This window comes from Sinocyclocheilus anshuiensis, unplaced genomic scaffold, assembly GCF_001515605.1.
Source record: "Sinocyclocheilus anshuiensis isolate Anshui unplaced genomic scaffold, SAMN03320099.WGS_v1.1 scaffold183, whole genome shotgun sequence".
NCBI lineage: Eukaryota > Metazoa > Chordata > Actinopteri > Cypriniformes > Cyprinidae > Sinocyclocheilus > Sinocyclocheilus anshuiensis.
In genome coordinates, this window is record NW_015548309.1 from 3,520,218 (window position 1) to 3,530,883 (window position 10,666).

The 10,666-nt window shown below is 34.6% G+C and overlaps 1 pseudogene; it reads right to left on the reverse strand.

Moving 5' to 3' along the window:
- Positions 1-1,231: 1,231 nt before the first annotated feature.
- Positions 1,232-10,666, reverse strand: part of LOC107656228 (deleted in malignant brain tumors 1 protein-like) — a 12,246-nt pseudogene continuing 2,811 nt past the window's right edge.

Below are 10,666 nucleotides of genomic sequence, written 5' to 3' on the forward strand. Positions count from 1 at the left end.
ACTAGGCAGCCGCACAGTTAGGGTGCCAAGAAGGAGTGAGTTTTATTTATTTTATTTTATTTTGGACATTCGTTTGGACTTATTATTACACTAATATCACCAAATTATTACCTAATTAGTTATTCTAAATCTAAACCGCCACGCCCCGCCCCCACCATAGAGCGGCATCAGTCTACATGCAAAACACCCTGAAGTACATCTAAAAATGCCTTCAAAATCTGAACATGAATACAAAAGATGACGATTTTTGCAACTGTTGATGACAAATGAGTTTTAAAGCCCGACAGGCGCTTCTGAAAGGTAAGCTAATGTTGAGTGTGAAAGCAGGGAGAAGTCATCTGGCTCACCTTAGTGCGTGCGTAAGATTTACTGTATATGGCTAATGCCATATATTAATGTTTCTAATATTTATAATCGCTACTAAGAGCTGTGCACGTGCAATCGGCAGGATTTCGGGTGTACAAGCACCTCTTGCACACTGTCAAATCCTAATTATAACTAATGCTGATGTTTCTGTTGCTTCACTCTACAATACTGAAAACTGTATAAATGGAAAATAAATATAATGTCCTGGAGCAAAGTCAGGAAAACGAACAAAGTGGAATAACTTTTTTTTATTTTTTATTATTCATTCATTTATTTATTTACAAGAATTTTCAAAACATTTGATTAATCTGCTTTACTCTGGAAACATTTGTTTATGTAAAGAAATGTAACACCATATAAATTAATACACAGTTAAGCAAATTATGTGACTTATTTTAGGAGGTTGGTGTATAAATATATGAAATATATTCAATCAGAAAGCAAATAAACATTTAACGTAAAGAAAATCAGTTTTACATTTTTATTTTCCTTTCACTTCCAACCAATGAAAGTAATAAAACAATGGCCAGTGACACAGAAGCATCAATGCATGCGAAATGATTACAGACTTTCACTGTCGTTGACCTGCTGCAACCTAAACAAATGTTCTTCATAGTATGCTTTATTTCATATGCTGTAAAATATATCAATCCTTTTTAGTATACAAACACTTCTAGAATTTCTTCATCATCAGGATGATTCTGCAAGAGCAGTTGATCTGTTGAATTTGTCATGAAAGGTCATTTCTTCTATGGCTCCTGTTGAAATAACAGACCTGCAACAATTTGAATAAAGTTCTACATTCAAGTTGTATCTTTAAAATAAGCCCATTCAGAAAGAGTTTACAAACATGTCAGGGATCAAATCATTTCTTTTCCTGAAACACTTGCCCATCCAACAGAGTTCTCCACTTGACAGAAATTTCCATTCTTTCTGAGCTCTTCCTTGATCTGTGCAATTCAGATGAACGAGACAACAGGCACTCAATGACAAGAATAGACATAAAAATAAATAAAAATGTAATTGAATTATAAATATTTGTTACTTTGTCCAGTAGTTTTGTCATATGTGAAGGGTCGTTGGGGCTTACGTCAGAGTCAGCGTTCACCTCAAACCTGAGCACATTTTTAATTTCTGTAAAAGAGAGATATCGTTTATAGCAAATCTTGACATGGTGATAAAATCCCATGTACTGATTTAAATTAAGATAACTGAACCACATTTTTTTTTTTTTTTTTTTTTTTTTTACAAAATAGCTAAGTAGCTTATTTGATTATGTGATATTGTTTTTGTATATCATTTTATGTTTGCATAGAAATACATTTGGTTAATATTTGCAAATGCAGAGAACTATGGAAGCCTGTTTCAGGCACGGAGTTTAAAAAAAAAACAAAAGAAAACAAAAACAAAGGTAATTTCTTTTTATTTCACAATTCAGGCTTTTTCTCAGAATCAAATTTAGAAATGTAAATTCAGAATTCAGAGAAAAAAAGTCAGAATTGCAAGATATAAACTCAAAATTCTGCCGAGTTTACATCTCTCAATTCTGTCTTTTTCCTCAGTATTATGAGTTTACATTTGCAATTTTTTTTAAATAAAAAAAAAAATCAGAATTCTGCCTTTTATCGCAATTCCGAGTTTATATCTGGCAATTCTAACTTTTTTCCCCAGAATTCTGAGTTTACATTTAGCTTATTTTTTTTGCTTTGTTTCCACCACAAAATAAAAAATAAAAAAGGTACTTGCAACTTTTTTCAGTTCTGACTTTTTTCTCAGAATAGCGAGAGATAGAAACTCAGAATTGTGTTTATCAGATCGCAAAGGTGTTTTAGAGTGAAGCGCAGCACTGTGTTAAATTACGCGCGAGCAGTATTTTTTCATGATTGAAATCATGATTCAGAGTTTATACCTAGTAATTCAGACTTTTTTCTTCAGAATTTTGTGAAAGAAAATCTGAAATGTGAGATACAAACTGTAAGAATTGTGAAAAAACAAACAAGCTTCCATAGAGGACTGATGTACTGTATGGGTTTGGACATGGACGCACCTCTGCAGATGATTCCTGCATCATATGCATGAATGCATTGATGGTTTCCCCACCCACCAAACTGGCATTTCCTCACCCACCAAACTGGCATTTCCTCAGGTTTGACTCGTCACCTTTGCATCTGAGTGAATCCATCCATATTGGTCCATCACCAGGCCCAAAATATGCACTTGCCAAGGGCTGTGCGTTCCCACCACAGCCCAGCTCTCTACAGAGCACTAAACCATCTGCGATATCCCAGCTGTTGTGGCACACTGTTCGCCACCAGCCGTCATGATACACCTGCACTGTGCCCTGACAGTGGTTATTCGTATTCACCAACCGTACCTCTAGAAAGAAGTCAGAAGAGTTCCTGATCCATCTCTATGCATACATTAATAATAGACAATGATAATTCAATGTATTCGTAACAGAATTTAATTATTTATTGTAATTGTAATAATACACAGTAGGGCTGCATGAATCATCGAAATAAAACCGAAATTGCGATCTGACTTGCTGTGATTATCAAATCACAAAGTCTGCAATTGAAACAGATCAAATATGTGCTAGTGTTTCAAAATGAAGCACAACACTGTTAATTTACACACAAGCAGCTCATAATTCAGTGTTTTCAAATGTATTATTATTATTATCTTTACAGTGAAATATTCCAATTAGTGTTATTTTAGTATCACTGAGATATTTTTATAGTTAATAATAATAATGCATAATAATTAGTTTTTATTTTTATATTGTGTTTTCATTTTAATGCAAGTTAAATTGTTTGTGGTTTTGTTGTGTGTCTTTGTTATTTTTGTTAGTTTTTGCTTTTTTAGTGTCTGCATAGTTTTTATGATTTTATTTCAGTTTTAATATTAGTTATTTTATGTAAACTGAAATTAAACTTAATGAAAATGAGAAATGTTGCTTTGGCAACTACCTGTAATAAAGTAAGTTTAGGTTTGTTTCTATTTTATTTGATTTCGGTTCAAGCTCATTTCAAGTAAACAAAGTTTTTTATGGTCATAGTTCTAGTTAACTATAATAACCCTGATTACACTAGTAATATTTATTATTTTTGTCTCATTATTATTATTATTATTATTATTACTATAGTCATATTGATATATAATCACAAAATTATTGGCCAAAATGTGCAGCCATAAAATAAAAAATAAAAAAACACCATTTTTATTAGTAAAGTCACAATTTAATTTCCCCTCAAATTGTGCAGCCCTAACTCCCAATGTATTTTGTGGACTTTTATTTATTTATTTATTTTTATGACATTTTTCTTGTTATGAACTTTTTACTAAGGAGGTCTATAGAAGTTGTTATGCATTGCACCAAATCCAGTTGCAATGTTGTTGCAATATTGAATAATTGTCAGAGTAAAATTAATACAGCCCTAATTAAAATGATAAAGTTGTATAAAAATATATACATGTAAAAAAGTAAGAAAATGCTGTCAGGAAGTTCACCTCGGCAGACAACGCCTGCATCGTTTGCATGCTCACAGTCATGAACTCCCCATCCGTTTGATCTGCAGTTCTTCAATGTTGACTCCGTGCCTGTACATTTCACATCATCCTTCCATATTGGTCCAATACCGCTTCCATAAGCACCTTTGTTTACCTCTACCGGACTTCCACAGCCCAGCTCTCTACAGACTACTACAGCGTCAGTCATATCCCAGCTGTCGCCACAAACAGTTCCCCACTGGTTGTTTCTAAGAACCTCCACCCTTCTACATATATTTCAGGTCAGAGCAGGTTGTCACATGTTTATATGCACAATTTATCAGTTATTTAGTTTCAATTTGATGGCCAAAGCACCTTACACACATTTAATTGTTAATTGTTGTTATTATGCATGAATTTATTTATGTTAGATTTTTTTTATATATATATATTTTATTATGACTCAATTTTATTAAGGCAAATTCCCATTGTAAAACACTATAGGGTCATGTTGTCACAGAAAATGTAAATAAACTGTACTTTTTTTCTGGACAATTGACCCTTTTCAGACTGTGATGATGTGTTTCACAGTTATTGACATTGTAAATCTATTCATTTTTTATAATTGTATTATTTTAAAAAAGTAATGCACATATATAACAGTACACTTAAATGATTAAATTACAGAAAATTAGTTAACGCTACTGTGTGAGTGTTTCTAATGCAACGGTTGAGGGAATGACAGCTAATTTGACATCATTCTCTCTTGATCAATGTAATAAATCTCTCTATATTTCTTTTTTTTTTTCACTTTTGGTAAGTCGTAGAAGTGCTACTGTGTGCCCCTCCCCCCTTTTTTTCTATTGGAGTAAATGACAGTGCAAAAATAATACAATTTGAAAATGGTCCATATTGGTGGAAACGTCCAAAAGCTTGTTTATATTCAAGACTTTAAGGTTTGCGGTAAAAAGTGTGACAACTTGCTCCGAAATATGCAGTTTTGAACATGCTCCTAATCTTTTCTTGCAACAAAACTGGGTGTTTGTAAACATGTGCAACATATTTGTATATATAAGTACATTTGTTCATTTCAAACCTCTTTTTGTTTGAATTTACCTCCGCAGATGACTCCAGCATCCTGTGAATGTGTACAGAGGCTGTTTACAGACGTAGAGTGACTGCACTCCTCCAGTGAGGACTCACTGCCGGTACACAGAACATTATCCATCACTATGTTCCCTGTACCATTCCCAAAATAAGCCGAGGCGTATGCCTCTTTAAGAGGACCACAGCCGAGTTCTCGGCACAACACAATACCGTCCAGTAGATCCCAATTGTAGTGACATATTGTTCCCCAATCTTCAGTATAACGAACCTGCACTGTGCCATAACAAACGGTTTGGCTGTTTACCAGTTTCACCTCTGAAAGAAGAAAAATTCAGATGAAATCACATTGCATTTGACGTGTGGTCTTGGCGTAATCATCGTAGTTCTCTGTTTGTCGCTCACACTTATACTTCTGCAGACCACTCCTGCGTCATCGTTGTGCGAACTCTTTTTCTCATAGCCTGAAATACATATTTTCAGGGAGATTTCAGTTCCCGTGCATGTGGTATCATACATCCATGCTGTACCTGAACCCTTCCCAAAAGCAGATCCACCATTGTGCACTTCCACAACTCATCTGTTTGCAGATCACATCTCCACCCAACACATTCCAGCCATTGTCCAAAACAGTTCCCCACCCAAATTTTTTATAGTGGATCTCCACCCTCCCGGAGCAAGTGTTTAGTCCATCTGCAAGCCTAAACTCTGAAGAAGAGAAAGGAGGATGTTTGTGAAAATGTTCCAGCAACACATGCTTGCAGTAACTTCTGGACTTTCAAATCCAAAAATTAATTCAGATTGAGCTTAACTGGATCAGTTGAGCTCAACCCTAGCGTCACCCTAGCGCCATTTTGGAGAGTATCCACTGAACGCAAACAGCGTATACACAGAACAACATACACTGTTTGCGTTCAGTGGATACTCTCCAAAATGGCGCTAGGGTGATGTGGAGGACACAAATTTTTTTTTTTCTTTTGCGCACAAAAAGTATTCTCGTAGCTTCGTAATATTACGGTTGAACCCCTGATGTCACATGGATTATTTACCGATCTCCTTGCCACGTTTCTGGACGTTGAGCGTGGTAGTACCCTTGCTGTCTATGAGGGTCAGGGAGCTGTCAGAATGCATCAAAAATATCTTAATTTGTGTTCCGAAGATGAACGGAGGTCTTACGGGTTTGGAACGACATGAGGGTGAGTAATTAATGACAGAATTTCCATTTTTGGGTGAACTAACCCTTTAAGATAACGAAAGGCCCCTGGGCTACATCATTACAGTAGGCCCCCCGACCCCAGAAAACCTTTTTTTTTTTTTTTTTTTTTTTTTTTAAATCTTGCTAAAAATTATTTGTCAATTTTCGTTTTTTTTTGTCTTGTTAACATTCACAACACTGTTCTGTGTAAAATGTGAATATAAGCGAATATGCAAATTCACTCTTTGCCACAAGGTGGCGCTTGTGGAACAGCAGAATTATATAGCCATTACATAAAGTAAACACTACGTTATTACGGGCATTATACGGAGGTAATATGAAAGGAAAATGCCATCAAAACTTTCCTGACTGAAATGTGAGTTTACAGGTATGATTTAAACACCATAAATCACACAAAATATTAATTATTCATCATCAGTAGATCAAAAAAACAAGGCATGTTGGCATAAATGTGGGTTATTTGGTGATTGCTAACTGCGTTTTTATTTTGAAACATGACGTGCTCACGTTTAATTAGTTAAATCACAGCCATATAAAGTTCAATGATCACATTTAAGCAATAGGACAATTCCTATTTTTCCATCCTAAGATTTAAAATTGAGACTTTGAAGCAGCACTATTTATGGAACACAGATTACATCCAAGCAAGTTACTGAACTCTCACTGTATGCCGTTACAGAACGTTGTCCGGTCCAGTTCCTTTCACACAGCAGTGTTCTGTTTCTTGTTAATCTGCGTGTTGTCATAAAGATACACTCGTGCTGCGGTTATTTACTAGCGAATGCATTGTACATTCCGCTTACAGTATATCGGTGGAACACATGGAACATGTTTATGCACCAAAAGCGGAACGAAACAGCACTACTCATTTGAAGTGCAAAACGCTTGAATTCAGCGAAGAACACAAATGACTCAGTGATTTAAACTAGTTTAAAGCCAGATGAAACAGCGCTGACAAACAGGAGAAACACTGAGCACAACGATACAGTCAGAAGGCACTGAATCTACTAATTGCCATCATTTACTATGGGTTCACCATATAAAACCACAATTAGTGGTCTGAACAACTTTTTTCTACAACTTTCACTTAGGAGCAAAAATCTGCCTTTAAACTTGAAAGAAATCAAGATTTGAAATGTATCGAGATTTATCTATATTGACTGATATGAAAAAATTTATCTGATCTTTTTTTTTTTGCCCATATCACCCAGCCCTATAGTGTAAACATTCCCAGTGTATTTCTTTGGTTTAAGTTGGGGTTCAAGTGATCATAATTACCTGAGCAAGTGACTCCAGCATCATCAGCATGTGTGCAAGTGGTCACTCCCCAACCGCTAAACACACAATCTTTCAGCAAACTCTCACGACCAGTGCAACTGACGCCATCCATCCATACTGGACCTGTTCCCTGCCCAAAATAAGCATTGTAGTATGAAGTTATTGGATTTCCACAGCCACGTTCTTTACACACCACCAATGAGTCCAGGAGATCCCAGGTGGTGTTGCAGACTCTTCCCCACTGTCCCCTGAACACATGCCACTGCCGCCTTGTAACCTAAGGGTGGCTAAATGAAAAGTCCCACAAGTTCTTTCACTTAAAAATAAATGTTCTTTATTGAAATCTATAGTTCCATGAAGAACCTTTAACATCCATGGAACCTTTCCATTGCACAAAAGGTTCTTTATAGTGGAAAGTTCTTTAAATGTTTAAACATTTTTTCCACATTATGAAAAGTTGTTATTTTAAGAACTGTTGACTAAAAGGTTCTTTGTGGAACCCAAAATGACTCCTCTACAGAGCCCCCCTTTTGGAACCCTTTTGGTTGAGGGGAGTCACATGCACCATTTGTTTTAATTATTAAATAGTGGGGTTTGTGGTCCAGTAAAACCCTATGTTGTGGTCCGGGTAAACCCGGATGCCCCACAAGGATAGTAAAAGCTGACATTTTTGAACTTGTGGGAACTTTTTTTTTTTTTTTTTTTGGGTCGCCATGAGGTAAATGGCTTGTAAATCGTACTAAATGACAAAATTGAATATTATTCTGTCATTAAGGGAATTAGCGACCATATTAGATAAAAATATGTAGTTTGTACAGTATAAAAAAATCATTGTCTTTATATGCGTTTCTCACCTAGAAGCAGAATGAAGCTCAAAAAGTACAGCATAGTGACTGAAAAGAGACAAAAGTCATCAATAAACAGCAAAAACTGAAAAATAACTAAAAACAACTTCAACAAGACCTTGATAATTCAGCAACTACTAATGCTCAATGATAAATGAAATTATTATTGTGATTTAGAAATTGCTCGCATAAAAACAGCAAAATTGTATCTTGTTTTTACTATATATATATATATATATATATATACATATTCAATATTGTGCAATTCTTTTGGATTGAATGAAAATGGGATCTTTATGGTCGATAATTCATTGATAATAGTCTATTTTTATTATAGTGGATATAATTGGTAAAAAATATTGGTTATATTGGTTAAAATTGGTTATATAGTTTTTTTTCCAACAAGACCACTTAGATAATAATTTAAATAATTATATATATATTTAATTATCTCATAACTTACATAACATCTTAAAAAGAGACTCAAAGTCATGATTATTTTTAAATTGTATGTCGTGATGACACCATTCAACAAGCTAAAAGTACAACAAAACCGAACATAATAAATCCATGATCAGTCATTACCTGACAAAAAAATCAAGACAGAAAAAAAAGCAATAAGGTGTTAAAACCTTTGGCTGTGACTCGTCTGGCTCTTCGTCGTGCAGTCCTCAAGAATGAGTGAACGTCTGTTCAAAGAGGTGTAAGAGACCTTTGTTAAAAGAAGCAGTATTAACCCCCTCCCTCCTCCTCTGACTGACCCCAGCTGTTATTCACACACATTATAAGAAATATGCATGTTAATTTAAGTTAACTAATGTCAAGGTTTTTTGTGAATGCAAAAGCTGGAACCAATAAGCATGAACAAATTGAAGCAATGTTTGATATAAATGAGTAAACAAAGGGGATTTTTTTTTAAATGCTAAATGCATTGTTTTATATCACTGCTTCTGAAGTTGTTGTTTTTTCCACAAGACTTAAGAGCAAGTCAGACACATTTGGCAATCAAATCTTGATTTTACTATTCAAATAGGCTAAGAAGAACAACGAATGGCTTGCTCCTTGTGTTTAAAGAATATGCAAAAGAGCATCTTAAGAAACGTTTGGATGATGGAAACATGTGAATGTACAGATGTTTTGCCAATGTTTTAAAACATGTCTTTATTTTGTAGTAGTGTGTCTGCTAATCTGTAATTTACAACTCTATACTGTATATTTCCTCAAAGATGAATACAGTACCAACTACCAACAAAGTAAGTTTTCATATCTAATTTAAGATTCAAATATATTTATGTAATGTTTCTTTACCACAAATTGTGCTGTGCTTCAAATGGCCTTTCAGTAACTTACTTTAATGCCATTTTAATCGACATCCATTTTTCCTCAGTAGGCTACTATAGGTTTTAAGGCTAATCAATGCAAATCGCTGCTTGACACATACATTTGTCTTGGTCTTGCTTTTCTTACAGTGTACATAAAGCACTGAACAAATGGCAAATGGGAGAAGACAGACTGCTTGAAACAACTGAACTTAACATAAACATTAAAATTCAACTCACAAAGGTTTGCATATGGTGCCATATGAATGTTCAAGTAACATCTGCATGATCGTGCATTTAAAAGGGTCAGATTATGAAAAATGCAATAGCTTGATTTTTCATCTCTTTGAAAAGGTAAGCAAATAATATTCCAGAATAGTGTTCCATTTAACTCAGAAAGCTGAATTTGAATGTTGGATTTTTAAGTTGGAAACTTCCTAAATTTCCTAACATGAATTTGCTATGACATCACACAAACATGGAGGCTTCCAGGAAGATGTGCATTGTTTATCATAAACATTCTGGTTTAAACCAATGCAATACATCAGTGAAGGAAAGTGCCTGCATTACATGAGAAGGTTGAGGTAAGACAAAGGTAAGCAGTTAATAATCGCACAACTGAGCTACATCTATGCTAGCATTGTCATTGTTTCTTTTTACATCGTCTTCCAAGCATCCGATGGAGATATGAGGTTGAAATAACCCATATCTGAATTCTGTGGTCAGCAAGGGCTGTCAAAGTTCAGTAATGAACAGTGTTGGGGGTAACGCATTACAAGTAACATGAGTTATGTAATCAGATTACTTTTTTCAAGTAACTAGTAAAGTAACGCATTACTTTTTAATTTACAAGAGAATATCTGAGTTACTTTTTCAAATAAGTAATGCAAGTTGCTTTTTTTCCAATTTATTGATTGACAGCTGTCCTTGTCCCCATGTTGAGAGAAATCAGAAGATGTTACTGTAGTTCTAATATAAATATGAATATGCATTAATTCATCTCACTCACAAAAAAAAAAAAACACAGATTCAGTATTCCTCAAAATTAA